Source organism: Pezoporus flaviventris, unplaced genomic scaffold, assembly GCF_033815535.1.
Source record: "Pezoporus flaviventris isolate CSIRO_AGI_PZ_B2104156 unplaced genomic scaffold, CSIRO_AGI_Pfla_v1 ptg000586l, whole genome shotgun sequence".
Classification (NCBI taxonomy): Eukaryota; Metazoa; Chordata; class Aves; order Psittaciformes; family Psittacidae; genus Pezoporus; species Pezoporus flaviventris.
Window position 1 is genome coordinate 49,093 of NW_026893133.1, and position 21,594 is coordinate 70,686.

Below are 21,594 nucleotides of genomic sequence, written 5' to 3' on the forward strand. Positions count from 1 at the left end.
AGCACCTTAAAGCTACGTTGAACAGCCTCATTTCCAAAACAACGGCAACTTTAGATCAGAGGAAATAAACAGGGAATTCCTTGGCTACTTTCTAAACGGGTATTTCTCTCTTCGCCCCTTTCCCCACTCATGAAGGCACAGTGTGAATCACGCCCCCCACCCCGTGTCTTTACTCCCCCCGGCACCGAGCACCGGGCGCTGTGAGGCTTCCCGCGCCGGGCTCCCAGCGGGCAGGAGACGTCCCTCTGCGGCCGCCCAAGGCCTCCCCGCTCGCCCCGGACCCCCGGTGGGCTCGGATCTCACCCGCTGCCGCCGCTGCCGGGACCGGACCCTGCCCGCCGCCATGCTGCTCCCGGGCGCTGCGCATGCGGCACCGACACGGCGCCGGGGGGACCGGAGCCGGCGCGCGAACACCGGGCTGCGGCCATGAGCACCCCAACCTGCGGCCCTGCCGGCCATTGCTCACCGGAAGCCAGCAGCCACCACGTGACACAGCCCACTTCCGGGGACAGCTGCGGGGACAAAGGGAGCAGCACGGCTCATGCGCGGAGCCCGGGCTGCAGTACCCAGCTCTGGACACAGGATGGCAGCAGCGAGAGAGCCGGCGCCACACCGCCCCCCCCAGCCCATCATAGTGTGATCGTTACGGGATCACTGGGGGGTCTCTATGAGCGTCTGCCGACTGCTGCCCATCTCTGCCACGGCTCCTTGATGCAAGGCTACTTCCATCACGTTGACAACTGCTTCATAAGGGATATCTGAAAAAACAACTGCAAAATTGTCACTGAATTGCTAAAAACCAACTCAGTTAATACCCACGCAACTTTATATCTCTAAAGACAAATGATGAGCGCAGAACTTGTAACCTCCATCCCAAGAAAATGCATAAGCTGTACCTCTAATCATAGTACACATAGACTTGCATTATAGATACTCCAGCTGGCCCAGCTACAGGGCATGAGCAGAGCAACCCCAAGGCAAACACACACACACCCCCGCACACACACAAAGAACACTACAGAATCCGTGACACGGAAAATAGAGAAAAAACTAGAGAGGCAGACTGCCTCCCAGAAGGAACACAGCATATGCCCAGATCACCAGCACAGCCCCACGAGCAACTCAACAGGGATCCTCAGGAGCCCGAGAACAGGGCCCAAAATGTCCACGTAATTCCAAAATCAACCACAAAACCTGACAGGATGGACATGCAAAAAGTCCAGCTTCAAGACCTACAAACATGAAAATACACACACAATGTCCTAACCAGGGAAATGGGATGCCAAGAGAACAGAGACACAAAAGCAGTCTGGAGACACTCAGACACTCTGACTCAGACACTAACTCTACATATACTATCACATCCACTCCCAAGAAGACTCTCTGGGCCTGTCTCATTAATTACAAGCTTATTCCCAGAGCTCTTCTGTCCATTCACACAGATCATCAAGAGGAGAGAACTACACTGTCAGGAGGAAAACCCATTACATATGTTACAGAGTTCAAGAACTCCAGATAAGAGAAAACCACAGACCAACAGAGAACTCTTAACTAGTCCATTAACATAGGAAGCTACAGAGATGGTGAAGCATACACTAAAGGATACTTCTCATGGTTGCTTATCTTACCAACCCCAAGGACCCTGGGAAGACCATCAGCAAACCAGCTCCGACAATCATCATGGCAGTGCGAGGTGGCAGGCCCAACCTCAGCGGGTGTCCCCGCGCAGGCAACATTCACCTGGTTGGGATGAGCTTCTGCCTCCCTCACATAGCATGAGACTCAGGCTTTCATACTCACAAAAATGCACGCTCATTCTGACACAGGGGGCCAGCCTATGTCAGAAGAAGTAGTGAGCACTATCTAGAAAGGTCTTGAAGGGTCTGAACTTTTCCAGGCAGTTCTAAAGCAGAAATTTCTGGGTAGGAACCAAAGCTAGACTTTTCTGGAAAATCTGAAGCAGAGCACTCCAGGAAGGAGCCAAAGACAAAAAACAGTGCTTGCCTGTCTTTCTGTGTTTCACCACGGACCATTACCTATTGTTCCTGACATGAAACCCCACACTTGAGCCCCACAAATGGCACCTTTTCATCCTGGCATTTAACTCTCAGGCACTACCTTCACTACTGTTAACCAATTGATGATACCAGGTACAAGCCCTACTGTGCTTTATGCTTGTAAAACTGGAAAGGAATTTTCTAGCCGTCACTTAGTTGACTGATGCAAGGGGTCAGGATCCAAACAACAGTGCCAGAGGAATGCCCTGAGCACCTTGTGCTCAATGAGCAATGAGTATATCAAGACCTGAAGAGGTGCTGATACAGAACACAGACCTCTTGTACTATTTAACAGTCAAGCTGGAGCTGCCCTGCCCACAGTTATACTGCTGAGTAGCCCACTGCCTTTCCCTCGGCCCCATGCCACATTTCAAACCCCTTCCTACTATCTTGACAGTGTACCTCAATCTTCTTATCCCAAACAAGAGTTCCTCTACTTAGTTTCCATAGTGCCGTGGTCTCCAGACAGGCCCAATGTTGCAAACTCACACATCGAAGTCCTGAGATCTTGCCACAGTTGCCGAGTTTCTCTTCAACATCTGCAACAACAAACAAATGGGAACACACCACGCTGGCTGTCAGTAGCCCCATCCCAGCCAACACCACCAGCCTGTTCCATAACAACCCTCTTCCTCCTCCTATGCTCCTCAACATTGTGCTCTCATGCTCCAAATTGATTGCAGAGTCTGATGCCAGGCTTTCTCTTGCCTTCCACAACCTAGGAGTACGAGAGAGACAAATTACCATGGTGCTTGCATGCTAACCCACAACCCCTATTGTTACCACCATGCCTCACCTCACACACTCACGTGACTCCAGATTTAGAAGGCAGAACCTGCAATACCAAACACAAATACTAAACCCCTCTGCCATGATATTCTCAACTTTGAGCAGCCACCCCCACACACAACCCTTTTATCTTCTCACAGCCCTCCTTGGTTTAGGTCTTCACCTCTCCTGAGTTGGCTGCAGCACCTGAAAAACATGTAGAAGCACACAGATAAGGTTCCAAACTGCAGTCATGCCTCCCCAAGTCCCATCTCCCTCTCCGGTCACTTTACTGCTCATGCACTGACATTCGCAGGTCTGCAGGTCTTCTTCAAGCCTGAGCACTGCCTACAGAAAACAACAGCAAGGGATGTTTTAATTTCATAAAAATTATAAGACACTCAGTTGCTGATTCAGTCTGCAAAATATAGCTCACCTTGCTCAAGTCAGCTCTAGGTCACAGGTCTCACTTAGGTCCTTGTTCTGCACCTCCAAATTAAAAATACACAGCAAGTCAATAGCCCCCCAGGAGAATAAGGCCTAACTTCCTTCTGACACAACAAGTTTACCCACCTGGTACCTTCAACTCTGCACAACCCTCCTCCATCAGCCTCTCACACGTGGCTAACCATCTCGCCATTTCCAAGAACAACCTGGCATTAGTCACCACAATGCCAAGCAAAAGATAATTCTGCCTCTATGTCTCAGGCCAGATTCACACCGACACTTAGGTTAACATGCATACACAGACTGACATTCAGACAATCTCAACACAGACCCTCACACCCTCTGGCTCAGACATTAAAACTCCAGATATACTATCATACCCACTCCCAAGTAGACTCTCTGGCCCTGACACATTAATTACAAGCTCATTCCCAGAGCTCTTCTGCCCATTGACAGGAATTATCAAGATAGAGAGCTACACTGTGATTATAAAAACTCACTACACATGTTCCAGAGTTCAAGAATTCCAGGTGAGGGATAACTAGAGACAAATGGAGAACACTTAACTAGTTCATTATTGCAGAAAACTGTACAGATAGCAAAGCATGCTTCTCAGGGTTCCTTATCTTACCAACCCCAAGGACCCTAGGAAGACCATCGGCAAACCAGCTCCGACAATCGTCATGGCAGTGCGAGGTGGCAGGCCCAACCTTAGCGGGCGTCCCCGCGCAGGCAACCTTCACCTGGCTGGCATGAGCTTCTGCCTCCCTCACACAGCATGAGGCTCGGGCTTTCATACTCACAAAAACGCACGCTCGTTGCTACGCAGGGGGCCAGCCCACGGCGCAAGAAGCGGCCAACCGTATCTAGGAAGGTCTCCCAGGGTCAGGACTTCTCCAGGCACTTCTAAAGCACAACTCTCGGGCTAGGAACCAAAGCTGGAATTTTTGGGGAGCAGCCAAAGCAGAACACTGCAAGAAGGAGCCAAAGAGGACAAACAGTACTTTCTATCTTTGAGTGTTTCATCAAGGACCATTACCTATAGTCCCTGACACGACACCCCAGACTTGAGCCCCACAAATAGCACCTTTTCATCGTGGCATGTAACTCTCAGGCACTACCTATGCGAAAACTGACCATTCTCCTCCCAGGCACCTCCAAGCGTCTTCTCAGACATTCTGGCTCAAATACTACATTGGAATGATACATCTCAAACCCTTCCTGCCATTCTGACATTGTCCCCCACCCCTTTGCCTCTTAAAGGAGTCCCTCTACTAAGCGTCCATAGTGCCATGGGTCTCGAGGCAGCCTCCCTGCTCAGAAGTCCCATGGCAGACACCAGCCATGTTTCAGCCACTGCCAAGTTCCTCTTCATCATCTGCCAGAAACAAAGAAATAAAGGGTAACATGCTGCGCAGGCCGTCATCTCCACCACTCCAGCCATCGATGCCAGCCTCTTCTGCAACTCTGCCTTCTTAGTATTACGTTCACCTTGTACTAATCTATTGCAAAATACGATGCTGGGCTTCTCCTCTCCTCCAGGACCTAGAAGTACAATAGAGAGAATCGACCATGGTGCCTGCAAAAAGTGACGGACCCCCAAAACCACTATTGTTACCTGTCTGCCTCACCTCAAACACTCATCTGACTTCAGAGATAGAAGGGAGGACCTGCAATAACAAACATAAGTACTGAACCCTGTGCCATGTTATTCTCAGCTCTGAGGCACCACTCACGCAGACAAGCCTTCTACCTTCTCCCAGCCCTCCGCAGTTGGCAGCTTGACCTCTCTCGAGTTACTTGTGGCACCTAAAAACAAAATTGAAACAGGCACACACAGATAGAAAAATAGAAGCTGCAGCCGACCCTGAAATAAGTTACTACTTGGGTGTTTCAAGCATAGTTCACCTTGACTGAGTCCTCTGAATGGTAGTTTTCAGCTAGACAGCGAGAGTGAGTTTGAGCCAGGGAGCCTTATCCAAGTAGTTTGAACCAGAACTTCTGTGATACAGTCAGTAAGAGATTTATGTGGATGTATGAGCCAGTCAGTGTCAGACTGAGCCTAAGTGAGTGTGAGGCAAAATCTGAGCCAGAGAGTGTCTGTGCAATTTAAACGCAAGAATGAGTGTGAACCAGTCTGTGTGAGAAGGAACCTGCATGGTCTAGGGAGTCTTGAATGTGAATTAAACCACAGAAAGAAAGCCAGAAAATGAAAGCTGGGGAGCAGCCAATGAACCAGAGGCAGGTAAAATAAGACCCAGCTGTGGATTGTTAGGGTGTTTTTATCCCAGCTGGGGGTTTGCCCCACCCCTAACCCAGGGCACTGAGGGAAGGGTTGTGGGGGACACCCTCACTCTATAACACAGTCAAGCTGTAGCAGCCCTACCCACGTAAGCTCATGCTGCAAAGTAACCCCCTGTCTTCCCCTCAGCCCCATGCTACACTTCAAACCCCTTCCTGCCCTCCTGACCTTGTCTCTCACCCTCCCGTCCCAACCAGCAATCCTTCTACTTAACTTCCATAGTGCCATGGGTCTCATGGATGTTCAGGACACCCACATCAAAGTCTTGGGATCTTGCCACAGCTACCAAGTTACTCTGTCTAACCTGCAACAAAGGAACCAAGAGGAACACCATGTGCTGGCCATCATCATCACCACCACCCCACCCACCAATACTGACCTAGTCTGTAAAAGCCCTCTTCTTCCTTCAAAGCTCCTCAACATTATGTTTTCCTGTTCCAATCCCATAGTAGAGTCCAACACTGAGCCTCTCCTTCTCTCCAGGTCCTAGGAGTGCAATAGAGACAAATGACCACAGTGCTTAGAAAAAGTGCCCAACCTCACACCCCTTCTCCTTGCCTCCCCAACTCACCTCAAGCACTCATCTGACTCCAATGGAAGAAGGCAGCCCCTGCAACACCAAATACAAATAATTGAACCCCTTTGCCATGCTTTTCTCAAATCTAAACCACCAAACACACCCAGACAACCCCCTTACCTTCTCACGGCCCTCCTCAATTTGCAGCTTCACCTCTCTGGAGTTACCTGCAACACCTACAAAAGAAATGGAAACAAAGAAATGGAAACAAGGACACACAAAGAGATATAGAAGCTGCACCCTTGCCTCAGCAACTACCATTTCTCTCTCCTGTTATTTCACTACTCATCCACTAAACTTCAAAGGTTTTCCATCCCTTTATTCTAACATGTACACCCCTTAGGAAAACACTAACAAGAAAGAAAAAATACAGTTTTATGAAAATGACAAGGCCATGAAATAAGTTGTTACTTGGGTGTTTTAAGCGTGGCTCACTTTGGCTAAATAACCTGAATGTCTTTTTTCACTTAAAATGTGAAAGCAAGTCTGAGCCAGGGAGTCTGTGTTAGCCTCAATGTATGATTTGTGTGGATGTGTGAGTCAGTGAATGCTAGGTTGAGCCTAAGTCTGAGCTGGAGTGTCTGTGCAGTTTAAATACATGAGACTGAACCAGCCTGTGTGGAAAGAAACCCATGTGAGTCTGAGCCCCAGAATCTGAGACACAAAAACCCTATGTGCTCTGAAACCAAATATAGTTCAAAATCTAACTGAATAAAAGCGAAGCTGTGTAGTCTGTGAAATTTGAATGCAAATCTAAAACAAAAAAAAGAAAGCCAAAAAGTTCAAGCCAGAAAGCAACCAAGAAACCAAACCCAGATAAAAAAGACCCAGCTGTACCTTGTCAGGCTGTTTTTATCCTGGCTGGTGATTTGCCCCACCCCTGAGCCAGGGAATTGAGGGAGGGGTTGTGGGTAGGGCCTGGGGTATATAAGGCAGAGCTTCGAAACAAAGGAGCTTCTTTAAAGTTTGGCTCTTTCCAAGGTAAGGTCTCTGGGGTGTTTTGTGTTTTTAATGTTTTGTTTTGTTTTTGTATTTTTTAAAAATTTTTTTTCTTTAGGTCTAAGTTTTAAGTTGCCAGAATGTTTATGTGTCCATGTGCCACTGAAGTCTTTTGTGCTGTGATTTTCTTTGAGGTGTTATTGTTATTGCTGGTACTAAGCTAAGTGTTTTTCTTTTGTTGCTTTCAGCCACAGAAGTAATGGCAGAAGTTGTTTTTGGTTTATGTTCTTGTTAATGGGATTTTGTTTCTGTTCTTTTTTGTGTATAGTGGTCATGGCTGTGGTTACTGAACAAACATACAGGTTATGTGGTTAAGAGCTTTTGTAAGAGTGCTTTTGGGTCTGTGGTATTACAAAATCTAAGTTCGATGCTTAGGTTTACAGAAGACCAAAAGGGAATATTATTATTGTTTTGGGATGAGGCTGTTAAAGCAATGGTGGTATTTGGCAGAGAAAGGTCTAAGAATGTTTTTTAGTTAGCTCATTTATTATGTTAAAAGTCTAAAGTATAGGAGACGCTGGTTCTTTACACTCTGCATGTAGTTAAGATTTCAGAGTATTTCTTTTTAATTGTTTGCCTTTAAAATGTTATATGCCTACTTTTTTGTTTGGGTTTTTCTTTCCTATTGTTATTGCAGATGAGAGAAATGAATTGGGTGGATGCTTTTAACACCCAGGTGTCTAGTATGAGACACCTGAGCAATAAGTATTATTTGAGACTTAAGTCACTATAAAAACAAAGCAGGAAGACTACTTTTTGGCAGAAGAGGGGTGGGGAACAGCATCAGAAGAGCAGGAATAGGTCTGAAATGTGCCATAAAGATGACAAAACCGAAATAGGCTGTTTTATAGCACCATCTCACAGTGGGCAAAGTAATACAGCTTGACTGTTTCAATGAGTGCATTTGATTGTGATCTGTGTTGGCGCTTCCACATCACTGCTAAAACTAAAGGTGGTAAGCCTGTTGTTTGGACGCGTTCTTTCTATTCAGACTGATTACATTGGTTATTTAAAAGTGGGCTAAGTATTTGTTTTCAGTACTTGTAATAGTTAAGGAAAGAACATACTTTGTTTCAGACACCTCAGCAATAGTCTTCTGAGGCACTGCTCCAGTTTCCTTTTCCAGTTGTGAAAAGGTGAGGGTTTATTTTGGAGCATGTTGTCTCAGTGTTTAGAAGAACACAGCAAAGGGGTTCAGTTTTGGGTTTGGTATTGCAGGTCTGGCCCTGGACCTTTGGAGTCAGATGAGAGCTTGTGGTGAGTCACGGAAGTAAGGAGAAGGATTGTAGGCTGGGTCAGTTTTGCAAGAACCATGGTCATTGGATTTTTTTGCTCTTCTAGGGCATGGAGAGCAGGAGACGCTTGGAATCAGACTGTGGAACGGCTTTGGGACAGGCAAGCGCAGCGTTGAGGAGCTTTGGAGGAGGCCGAGGTTTGGTAAGGAACAGGCCGGGCGGGATGGCTGGGGTGGTGGAGATGAGGGCCAGCACAGGCTGTTCCCTGTTTTTGGTTTGTTTCTGCAGATGATGAAGAGGAACTTGTCAGCGTCTGCAGCATGGCTGGCGTCTGCCGTGGGAGTTCTGAGCAGTGAGGTTGCTTCGAGACGCATGGAACTATGCAAGCTAAGTAGAGGGATCGCTTTAGGAGGCAAGGGGGTGGGAGACAGCGTCAGAATGGCAGGAAGGCGTTTGAGATGTATCATTCCAATGTAGTGTTTGATCCAGAATGTCTGAGAAGACGCTTGGAGGTGGCTGGGAGGGGAATGGTCAGTTTTAGTGAAGGTAGTGCCTGGGAGTTAAATACCAGGATGAAAAGGTGCCAATTGTGGGGCTTAAGTCTGGGGTGTCGTGTCTGGGACAGTAGGTAAGGGTCCTTGGTGAAGCAGGCAAGGGTGGGAAAGTAGTGTTTGTTGCCTTTGGCTCCTCGCCGAGAGTTGTGCTGTGGCTGCTTCAGGCGAGGTCCAGCTTTGGTTCCTAGCCCGAGAGTTGTGCTTTAGAAGTGCCTGGAGAAGTCCTGACCCTGGGAGACCTTCCTAGATACGGTTGGCCGCTTCTTGCGCCGTGGGCTGGCCCCCTGCGTAGCAACGAGCGTGCGTTTTTGTGAGTATGAAAGCCCGAGCCTCATGCTGTGTGAGGGAGGCAGAAGCTCATGCCAGGCAGGTGAAGGTTGCCTGCGCGGGGACGCCCGCTAAGGTTGGGCCTGCCACCTCGCACTGCCATGACGATTGTCGGAGCTGGTTTGCTGATGGTCTTCCCAGGGTCCTTGGGGTTGGTAAGATAAGGAACCATGAGAAGCATGCTTTGCTATCTCTATAGTTTTTTTTTGTCTTAATAAGCTAGCTGTGAGTTTTCTGCTTGTCTCTGGTTTTCTGTCACGTAGATTTCTTGAACTGTGGGACGTATGTGGTGGGGTTTTATAATCACAGTGCAGCTCTCTCCTCTTGATGAGCTGTGTGAATGGAGAGGAGAGGTCTGAGAATAAGCTTGTAATTAATGACGCAGGCCCAGAGAGCCTGCTTGGGAGTGGGTGGGATAGTCTACGTAGAGTTAGTGTCTGAGCCAGAGGGTGTGAGGGTCTGGGTTGAGACTGTCTGAATCAGAGCCTGTGTATGCCTGTCAACCTAAGGGTCAGTGTGAGCTTGGGCTGAGACTTGGAGGCAGAATAAGCTTTTGCTTGGCATTGCTGTGAATAAGGCCTGGTTGCTCTTGCAGATGGTGAGCTGGTTAGCCACGTGTGAGAGGCTGATGGAGGAGGGTTGAGCCGAGTGATGGAACCAGGTGAGTCAATCTGTGGTGTCAGAAGCAAATTCCAGTTTATTCTCCTGGTGGGATTATGACTTGCTGTGTGTTTTGAATTTGGAGGTGCGAAGCGAGCTGGGTGCCCCAGAGCTGTCCTGGACTCGGTGAGTTCCGCTTGGCAGAGTGAAGCAGCAATTGGTGGAGCGTCTTATGGTTTTTGTGAAATGAAAACCAGCTCTTCCTGTTGTGTTCTGCAGGCGGTGCCCGGGCTCAAAGAAGAGAAGGGAAGGCGTGCAAAGTCCAGCGGAGGAGTAGCAGAGTGATGGGAGAGGCAGTGGGGACTTGGTGAGGGGAGGGTGTTACTTTGAACCTTCTCTCAGGGTTTATCTGTTTGCCTTGGTGTTTCAGGTGCTGCAGACAACTCAGGCGAGGTAAAGGTGCCAATGTTGGAGGGCTGTGAGGAGGTAAGGGGTTTGCGTGTGTGTGCGGTAGCTTAGAATCGAGAAGAACATGTTCAGTGCTTTTAGTATTTGTGTTTGGTATTGCAGGTCTTGCCCTGGATCTTTGGAGTAGGATGAGTGCTCGAGTTGAGTGAGGGAGGTAAGAAGAAGGATTGTGGGGTCGGTCACTTTTGCAAGAACCGTGGTCATTGTCTTCTGTTGCACTCCTAGAGCACGGAGGGCAGGAGAGACCCCAGGTCACTCTGTGGAACGGCTTTGGGACAGGCAAGCGCAGCGTTGAGGAGCTTTGGAGGAGGCCGAGGTTTGGTAAGGAACAGGCCGGGCGGGATGGCTGGGGTGGTGGAGATGAGGGCCAGCACAGGCTGTTCCCTGTTTTTGGTTTGTTTCTGCAGATGATGAAGAGGAACTTGTCAGCGTCTGCAGCATGGCTGGCGTCTGCCGTGGGAGTTCTGAGCAGTGAGGTTGCTTCGAGACGCATGGAACTATGCAAGCTAAGTAGAGGGATCGCTTTAGGAGGCAAGGGGGTGGGAGACAGCGTCAGAATGGCAGGAAGGCGTTTGAGATGTATCATTCCAATGTAGTGTTTGATCCAGAATGTCTGAGAAGACGCTTGGAGGTGGCTGGGAGGGGAATGGTCAGTTTTAGTGAAGGTAGTGCCTGGGAGTTAAATACCAGGATGAAAAGGTGCCAATTGTGGGGCTTAAGTCTGGGGTGTCGTGTCTGGGACAGTAGGTAAGGGTCCTTGGTGAAGCAGGCAAGGGTGGGAAAGTAGTGTTTGTTGCCTTTGGCTCCTCGCCGAGAGTTGTGCTGTGGCTGCTTCAGGCGAGGTCCAGCTTTGGTTCCTAGCCCGAGAGTTGTGCTTTAGAAGTGCCTGGAGAAGTCCTGACCCTGGGAGACCTTCCTAGATACGGTTGGCCGCTTCTTGCGCCGTGGGCTGGCCCCCTGCGTAGCAACGAGCGTGCGTTTTTGTGAGTATGAAAGCCCGAGCCTCATGCTGTGTGAGGGAGGCAGAAGCTCATGCCAGCCAGGTGAAGGTTGCCTGCGCGGGGACGCCCGCTAAGGTTGGGCCTGCCACCTCGCACTGCCATGACGATTGTCGGAGCTGGTTTGCTGATGGTCTTCCCAGGGTCCTTGGGGTTGGTAAGATAAGGAACCATGAGAAGCATGCTTTGCTATCTCTATAGTTTTTTTTTGTCTTAATAAGCTAGCTGTGAGTTTTCTGCTTGTCTCTGGTTTTCTGTCACGTAGATTTCTTGAACTGTGGGACGTATGTGGTGGGGTTTTATAATCACAGTGCAGCTCTCTCCTCTTGATGAGCTGTGTGAATGGAGAGGAGAGGTCTGAGAATAAGCTTGTAATTAATGACGCAGGCCCAGAGAGCCTGCTTGGGAGTGGGTGGGATAGTCTACGTAGAGTTAGTGTCTGAGCCAGAGGGTGTGAGGGTCTGGGTTGAGACTGTCTGAATCAGAGCCTGTGTATGCCTGTCAACCTAAGGGTCAGTGTGAGCTTGGGCTGAGACTTGGAGGCAGAATAAGCTTTTGCTTGGCATTGCTGTGAATAAGGCCTGGTTGCTCTTGCAGATGGTGAGCTGGTTAGCCACGTGTGAGAGGCTGATGGAGGAGGGTTGAGCCGAGTGATGGAACCAGGTGAGTCAATCTGTGGTGTCAGAAGCAAATTCCAGTTTATTCTCCTGGTGGGATTATGACTTGCTGTGTGTTTTGAATTTGGAGGTGCGAAGCGAGCTGGGTGCCCCAGAGCTGTCCTGGACTCGGTGAGTTCCGCTTGGCAGAGTGAAGCAGCAATTGGTGGAGCGTCTTATGGTTTTTGTGAAATGAAAACCAGCTCTTCCTGTTGTGTTCTGCAGGCGGTGCCCGGGCTCAAAGAAGAGAAGGGAAGGCGTGCAAAGTCCAGCGGAGGAGTAGCAGAGTGATGGGAGAGGCAGTGGGGACTTGGTGAGGGGAGGGTGTTACTTTGAACCTTCTCTCAGGGTTTATCTGTTTGCCTTGGTGTTTCAGGTGCTGCAGACAACTCAGGCGAGGTAAAGGTGCCAATGTTGGAGGGCTGTGAGGAGGTAAGGGGTTTGCGTGTGTGTGCGGTAGCTTAGAATCGAGAAGAACATGTTCAGTGCTTTTAGTATTTGTGTTTGGTATTGCAGGTCTTGCCCTGGATCTTTGGAGTAGGATGAGTGCTCGAGTTGAGTGAGGGAGGTAAGAAGAAGGATTGTGGGGTCGGTCACTTTTGCAAGAACCGTGGTCATTGTCTTCTGTTGCACTCCTAGAGCACGGAGGGCAGGAGAGACCCCAGGTCACTCTGTGGAACGGCTTTGGGACAGGCAAGCGCAGCGTTGAGGAGCTTTGGAGGAGGCCGAGGTTTGGTAAGGAACAGGCCGGGCGGGATGGCTGGGGTGGTGGAGATGAGGGCCAGCACAGGCTGTTCCCTGTTTTTGGTTTGTTTCTGCAGATGATGAAGAGGAACTTGTCAGCGTCTGCAGCATGGCTGGCGTCTGCCGTGGGAGTTCTGAGCAGTGAGGTTGCTTCGAGACGCATGGAACTATGCAAGCTAAGTAGAGGGATCGCTTTAGGAGGCAAGGGGGTGGGAGACAGCGTCAGAATGGCAGGAAGGCGTTTGAGATGTATCATTCCAATGTAGTGTTTGATCCAGAATGTCTGAGAAGACGCTTGGAGGTGGCTGGGAGGGGAATGGTCAGTTTTAGTGAAGGTAGTGCCTGGGAGTTAAATACCAGGATGAAAAGGTGCCATTTGTGGGGCTTAAGTCTGGGGTGTCGTGTCTGGGACAGTAGGTAAGGGTCCTTGGTGAAGCAGGCAAGGGTGGGAAAGTAGTGTTTGTTGCCTTTGGCTCCTCGCCGAGAGTTGTGCTGTGGCTGCTTCAGGCGAGGTCCAGCTTTGGTTCCTAGCCCGAGAGTTGTGCTTTAGAAGTGCCTGGAGAAGTCCTGACCCTGGGAGACCTTCCTAGATACGGTTGGCCGCTTCTTGCGCCGTGGGCTGGCCCCCTGCGTAGCAACGAGCGTGCGTTTTTGTGAGTATGAAAGCCCGAGCCTCATGCTGTGTGAGGGAGGCAGAAGCTCATGCCAGGCAGGTGAAGGTTGCCTGCGCGGGGACGCCCGCTAAGGTTGGGCCTGCCACCTCGCACTGCCATGACGATTGTCGGAGCTGGTTTGCTGATGGTCTTCCCAGGGTCCTTGGGGTTGGTAAGATAAGGAACCATGAGAAGCATGCTTTGCTATCTCTATAGTTTTTTTTTGTCTTAATAAGCTAGCTGTGAGTTTTCTGCTTGTCTCTGGTTTTCTGTCACGTAGATTTCTTGAACTGTGGGACGTATGTGGTGGGGTTTTATAATCACAGTGCAGCTCTCTCCTCTTGATGAGCTGTGTGAATGGAGAGGAGAGGTCTGAGAATAAGCTTGTAATTAATGACGCAGGCCCAGAGAGCCTGCTTGGGAGTGGGTGGGATAGTCTACGTAGAGTTAGTGTCTGAGCCAGAGGGTGTGAGGGTCTGGGTTGAGACTGTCTGAATCAGAGCCTGTGTATGCCTGTCAACCTAAGGGTCAGTGTGAGCTTGGGCTGAGACTTGGAGGCAGAATAAGCTTTTGCTTGGCATTGCTGTGAATAAGGCCTGGTTGCTCTTGCAGATGGTGAGCTGGTTAGCCACGTGTGAGAGGCTGATGGAGGAGGGTTGAGCCGAGTGATGGAACCAGGTGAGTCAATCTGTGGTGTCAGAAGCAAATTCCAGTTTATTCTCCTGGTGGGATTATGACTTGCTGTGTGTTTTGAATTTGGAGGTGCGAAGCGAGCTGGGTGCCCCAGAGCTGTCCTGGACTCGGTGAGTTCCGCTTGGCAGAGTGAAGCAGCAATTGGTGGAGCGTCTTATGGTTTTTGTGAAATGAAAACCAGCTCTTCCTGTTGTGTTCTGCAGGCGGTGCCCGGGCTCAAAGAAGAGAAGGGAAGGCGTGCAAAGTCCAGCGGAGGAGTAGCAGAGTGATGGGAGAGGCAGTGGGGACTTGGTGAGGGGAGGGTGTTACTTTGAACCTTCTCTCAGGGTTTATCTGTTTGCCTTGGTGTTTCAGGTGCTGCAGACAACTCAGGCGAGGTAAAGGTGCCAATGTTGGAGGGCTGTGAGGAGGTAAGGGGTTTGCGTGTGTGTGCGGTAGCTTAGAATCGAGAAGAACATGTTCAGTGCTTTTAGTATTTGTGTTTGGTATTGCAGGTCTTGCCCTGGATCTTTGGAGTAGGATGAGTGCTCGAGTTGAGTGAGGGAGGTAAGAAGAAGGATTGTGGGGTCGGTCACTTTTGCAAGAACCGTGGTCATTGTCTTCTGTTGCACTCCTAGAGCACGGAGGGCAGGAGAGACCCCAGGTCACTCTGTGGAACGGCTTTGGGACAGGCAAGCGCAGCGTTGAGGAGCTTTGGAGGAGGCCGAGGTTTGGTAAGGAACAGGCCGGGCGGGATGGCTGGGGTGGTGGAGATGAGGGCCAGCACAGGCTGTTCCCTGTTTTTGGTTTGTTTCTGCAGATGATGAAGAGGAACTTGTCAGCGTCTGCAGCATGGCTGGCGTCTGCCGTGGGAGTTCTGAGCAGTGAGGTTGCTTCGAGACGCATGGAACTATGCAAGCTAAGTAGAGGGATCGCTTTAGGAGGCAAGGGGGTGGGAGACAGCGTCAGAATGGCAGGAAGGCGTTTGAGATGTATCATTCCAATGTAGTGTTTGATCCAGAATGTCTGAGAAGACGCTTGGAGGTGGCTGGGAGGGGAATGGTCAGTTTTAGTGAAGGTAGTGCCTGGGAGTTAAATACCAGGATGAAAAGGTGCCATTTGTGGGGCTTAAGTCTGGGGTGTCGTGTCTGGGACAGTAGGTAAGGGTCCTTGGTGAAGCAGGCAAGGGTGGGAAAGTAGTGTTTGTTGCCTTTGGCTCCTCGCCGAGAGTTGTGCTGTGGCTGCTTCAGGCGAGGTCCAGCTTTGGTTCCTAGCCCGAGAGTTGTGCTTTAGAAGTGCCTGGAGAAGTCCTGACCCTGGGAGACCTTCCTAGATACGGTTGGCCGCTTCTTGCGCCGTGGGCTGGCCCCCTGCGTAGCAACGAGCGTGCGTTTTTGTGAGTATGAAAGCCCGAGCCTCATGCTGTGTGAGGGAGGCAGAAGCTCATGCCAGGCAGGTGAAGGTTGCCTGCGCGGGGACGCCCGCTAAGGTTGGGCCTGCCACCTCGCACTGCCATGACGATTGTCGGAGCTGGTTTGCTGATGGTCTTCCCAGGGTCCTTGGGGTTGGTAAGATAAGGAACCATGAGAAGCATGCTTTGCTATCTCTATAGTTTTTTTTTGTCTTAATAAGCTAGCTGTGAGTTTTCTGCTTGTCTCTGGTTTTCTGTCACGTAGATTTCTTGAACTGTGGGACGTATGTGGTGGGGTTTTATAATCACAGTGCAGCTCTCTCCTCTTGATGAGCTGTGTGAATGGAGAGGAGAGGTCTGAGAATAAGCTTGTAATTAATGACGCAGGCCCAGAGAGCCTGCTTGGGAGTGGGTGGGATAGTCTACGTAGAGTTAGTGTCTGAGCCAGAGGGTGTGAGGGTCTGGGTTGAGACTGTCTGAATCAGAGCCTGTGTATGCCTGTCAACCTAAGGGTCAGTGTGAGCTTGGGCTGAGACTTGGAGGCAGAATAAGCTTTTGCTTGGCATTGCTGTGAATAAGGCCTGGTTGCTCTTGCAGATGGTGAGCTGGTTAGCCACGTGTGAGAGGCTGATGGAGGAGGGTTGAGCCGAGTGATGGAACCAGGTGAGTCAATCTGTGGTGTCAGAAGCAAATTCCAGTTTATTCTCCTGGTGGGATTATGACTTGCTGTGTGTTTTGAATTTGGAGGTGCGAAGCGAGCTGGGTGCCCCAGAGCTGTCCTGGACTTGGTGAGTTCTGCTTGGCAGAGTGAAGCAGCAACTGGTGGACGCCCGCTAAGGTTGAGCCTGCCTCCTCGCCCTGCCATGAGGATTGTTGGAGCCCGTTTGCTGATGGTCTTCCCAGGGTCCTTGGGCTTGGTAAGATAAGAGAACATGAGAAATGTCCTTTACTGTATCCTTTACTAGTTCCATCGTTTCTGATATTATTAAGCTTGTGGAGAGTTCTATGTTTGTCTCTGCTTTTCTGTCACCTGGAATTTTTGAACTTTTGAACATCTGTGGTGGTTTTTTATAATCATAGTGTAGTTTTCTACCTTGGATCATGTGTGTGACTGATAACATTTCTCATTGCTTATGTTTGAGCAACAGTCTGTGCAGGGCCGTACATTTGGCAGCCACGGGTGTTTAGGATTCTCCTGGGAAGACAGTTCCCGGTGATTTATTCCAGGGAGGCAGAGGTAGGCTTGGCAGGGACGAGCGGAGGCCGAGTTTGGGCCTATGTGAAGGGCATCATGGTGTTACATTTGGCACGTGTCTGAGCACATGTAGATCAGTGGAAGCGTGTGTGGGCATTTCTAGGTTTAGGGCTTGTGTGTGTGCGTGGGACGTGGGATGTAGACTTGAAATATTTTTCTTTTTCCAGGTCTTTAGATGTTTAGAAACTCAAATGGCAGCCATGGGATTTTTTTTTTTTGTTTTCCTCCCCAAGTTGGGTTTTTTTGGTGCTTCCAGCCAGTCTGCGACGTGACGTTCGTCACTGCCTATGGTTGAGCGGCGGTCGGTGCAGGTACGAGGTTTTCAGGCAGGGTAATTTTGAGGCTTCAGGTGATTTAGTTGCTGAGAATTCCTGATGCCAGGCTGGGGGGGTGTTTTGTATTAGGAAAGAAAATGTGAGAGTTGGTGCGGCAGCCCTTAAGTCGCTGTCTCATATAGGGGTGGAGGTGGTGGTTAAGTATGTTTCGGTGCAGTGAGTGTTGTCTGTTGGGTGCACGTAGTTAGCTTTGCAGACAGAGAGAAAAATAAAGCGAGGGGAGGATGTTTAGAGGTCATATTGTAATGATACTGAGAGAAATGTATTTTTGTCTGCAGGTTAGTGTGTAGAGGACCTGTAGATTGCAGAGGAGCTCCTTCTGTTTCTGGATGGCGATTGGCAGCATGTAGAAGATTCCAGAGGCAGGAAAGCTGTCGGTGTCAAATGGAAGGCTGCATTGCCGTGTGTAAAGGACGTCTGATGCTGGTTATGTGACAAAGCATGCTACCTGTCGAGCATCTTGTGTAAGTAGTAAAGCGTTGTTGGATTTCTGAGGATGCATTGTAAAATGTGAATGATGTCATTTATGTATGTAAATGCCTTTAAATGAAATGTATGATGTGACCTTACATGAACTTGGTTAATTAGTAAATGTTACTGGTATTGGCCTTGGAATGCTGGTGTTAGACTTCGAATGCCGGTGTTAGGCTTGGAAAGCTGGTGCTCACCTTAAAATGCTGGTGCTAGTCTTAAAATGGATGTCTTAGTGCTAGAATGTTGGTGTTAGTCTTAAAATGGATGTCGTAGTCACAGAATTCTAGTGTTCGTCTTAGAGTGCTGGTGTTAGTCTTAGGGTGCGTATCAGTCTTAGAATGCATGACTTAGGGTTAGAATGCTGGTCTTAGTCTCTGAATGGTGGTGGTAGTTTTAGAACGCATGTCAGTGTTAGTTTGTGGGTTGTTGTCTGTTTAGGGCTTGTGTGTATGGGTGGGATGTGGGTTGTCGATTTACAATGTTTTCCCTTTTTAGACTTTGAGATATTTAGAAACAAAAAGTCGCAGATGGGGGGTGTTGTTTTTCTCCCTCTACCGGCAGGGGATTTTTTCCCCAATCCCGGCTGGTCTGCGAGGCGACATTTGTCAACGCTTCTGTTTGAGCAATGTTGGGTGCAGGGACGGGGTTTTGGCAGGCAGGGTTTTCAGGATGTTCCCAGGAGCGCGGTGCCTGTGTATTTATTCTCAGCGAGGCAGGGGTAGGCATCGGAAGGGAAGAGCAGAGGTGGGTTTTGGAGCAGTGAGGCCGGCGGCAGGGGAATGCGTTTGGTATGTGTGTGAGCGTATATAGATGCGTGCAAGCGTGTGTGGGCAGTTCTAGGCTTTGGGCTTTTGTCTTTGCATCGAACGTGGGTTGTCAATTTAAAATGTTTTTAGAACTTGGATGCTTTTACAACTTAAAAGTTTTTAGAAATTAGTGTCTAATTGGAGAAAGTACTGTCTCAAAGGAGAACTTAGTGTCTAAATGGTGACTGTAGTGTCTAATTGGTGATCCTGGTGTCTAAGTGGAGATCCTTGTGTCTATTTGGTGATCCTTGTGTCTAATTGCAGAACCTTGTGTCTAACTGGAGAAGTTTGTGTGTGCTTGGAGAAGGTAGCATTTCAATGGACAAGTTATAGTTTCAATGGAGAACATAGCGTTTCAAAGCAGAACATAGCATTTCAATGCAGATCTTGGCGTTTGAATGCGGAACTTCGCATTTGAATGCCGAACTTAGTATTTCGGTACAGAACTCAGCGTTTCGATGGATAAATTACCATTTCAATACAAATACTGAGTGTTTCAATAGATAATTTCTTGTTTCATTTCTGAATTTAATGTTTCACTGAAGAACTTAGCGTTTCACTGGAGAACTTGGCGTTTCAATGGAGAATGTAGTGTCTTAATGGAGAATTTAGCGTTTCAATGGCGTCTAACCAGGCGTCTAACCCAGGATAATCTAAGGCCGGCTAAGCTAATCTGACCCGGGATAATCTGACCCGGGATAATCTGACCCGGGATAATCTGACCCGGGATAATCTGACCCGGGATAATCTGACCCGGGATAATCTGACCCGGGATAATCTGACCCGGGATAATCTGACCCGGGATAATCTGACCCGGGATAATCTGACCCGGGATAATCTGGCCCGGGATAATCTGACCCGGGATAATCTGGCCCGGGATAATCTGGCCCGGCTTAATCCGGCCCGGCTTAATCCGGCCCGGCTTAATCCGGTTTAGAAAAATCTGACCCTAAATTTTACCCTAATCCTAACCATAAACCTAATCCTAAACCTAACTCCCTAACACTACCCTCACCAAAGAAGTTTCCCTAATCCTTATCCCTAAAATACACTAATCTGCAACAGCCAGACTGGGTTAAATTTGGCTGGGCTAGATTAAACTGGACTGGATTAAACTGTGCTGGAGTGAACTAAACTGGGCTGGACTGGATTGAACTGGGCTGGATAGTGTTAATCTGTGCTACAGTGAACTGAACTACGCTGGGCTAGATCTAACTGAGCTAGACTGGATTAAAACGGACTGGACAGGGTTAAACTGGCCTTGTCTGGATTAAACTGAGCTGGACTGGGTTAAACTGGGCTAGACTGGGTTAAACTGAGACAGACTGGATTAGAGTGGGCTTGAGTGAACTAAACTGGGCTGAATTAAACTGAGATGGACTGGATTAAACTGGGTTGGACTCTGTTAAATTAGGCTAGACTCTGTTAAACTGTGCTGGACTGGGTTAAACTGTCTTGGGCTGGATTAAATTTATCTGCTCTGGATTAAACTGGGCTGCACTTGATTAAATTTAGCTGGACTGGATTATATTGGGCTGGACTGCATTAAACTGAGCTGGACTGGTTTAAAATGCGCTGGACTGGATGTAACTGAGCTGGAATGGATTAAACCGGGCTGGAAGGCATTGAAGTGGGCTGGACTAGTTTAAACAGGGCTGGCCTGGATCAAACTGAGCTGGACTGTGTTTAAAGTGGGCTTGACTGGGTTAAACTGGGCTGGGCTGGATTGAAGAGAGCTGGACTGGATTAAACTGGGCTGGACAGGGTTAAACTGTGCTAGAGTGAACTAAACGGGGCTGGGCTGGATCAAACTGAGCTGGACTGGGTTAACGTGGGCTTGGCTGGATCAAACTGATATAGACTGGGTTAAACTGGTCTGGAGTGGGGTTAACTGGGGTGGATTGGATTATACTGGGCTGGTGTGTATTAAATATGGCTGGACTGGGTTAAACTGGGCTGGACTGTATCAAACTGGGCTGGACTGGGTTAAAGTGGGCTGGGCTGGATTGAAGTGAGCTGGACTGGATTAAAACGGGCTTGACTGCGTTAAATTAGGCTGGGCTGTATCAGACTGGGCTGGACTGGGTTAAACTGGGCTGGGCTGGATTGAACTGAGCTGGCCTGGATTATATTGAGTTGGAGTGCATTAAATATGGCTGGACTAGGTTAAACAGGGCTGTGCTGGATTGAACTGAGCTGGACTGAATTAAATAGGGCTGAACTGGGTTAAAAAGTGCTACAGTGAACTGAAGTGGGCTGGGCTGCATTAAACTGAGCTGGACTGGATTAAATTGGCCTGGGCTGGATCAAACTGAGCTGGACTAGGTTAAACTGGGCTGGACTGAGTTAACCGGGGCTGGACTGGGTTAAATTGAGCCAGACTGGATTAAAGTGGGCTGGACTGGGTTAACCTGTGCTAGAGTTAACTAGGATCAAAGTGAGCTGGACTAGGTTAAACTGGGCTGTGTTGGATCAAACTGAGCTGGACTGGGTTAAACAGGGCTGGAGTGGATTATATGTAGCTGGAGTGTATTAAATATGGCTGGGCTGGGTTAAACTGGGCTGGGCTGTAACAAACTGGGCTGGACTGGGTTAAACAGGGCTGGGCTGGATTAAACTGATCTGGACTGGATTAAAGTGAGCTGGAGTGGATTATACTGAGCTGGAGTGTATTATATATGGCTGGACTGGGTTAAACTGTGCTGGGCTGGATCAAACTGGGCTGGACTGGGTTAAAGTTGGCTGGACTGGGTTAAACTGGGCTGGGAAGGATTGAATTGATGGGGAGTGGATTAAACTAGGCTGGACAGGGTTAAACTTGGCTGGGCTGTATCAAACTGGGCTGGACTGGGTTAAACTCGGTTGGACTGGGTTAAACTGGGCTAGGCTGAACTGAGATGGACTGGATTAGACTGGTCTGGACTGGGTTAAACTGGCCTGATCTGGATTGAACTGAGCTGGACTGGATTGAACTGGGCTGGACAAGGTTAAACTGTGCTAGAGTGAACTGAACTTGGCTGGGCTGGATTAAAGTGAGCTGGACTGGGTTAAACTGGGCTGGGTTGGATCAAACTGAGCTGGACTGTGTTTAAAGTGGGCTGGAGTGGGTTAAAAGGGTCTGAACTGGAATATACTGAGTTGGAGTGTATTAAATAAAGCTGGACTGGCTAAACTGGGCTGGGCTCAATTGAACTGAGCTGGAGTGAATTCAATTGGGCTGGACAGGGTTAAACAGTGCTAGAGTGAACTGAAGTGG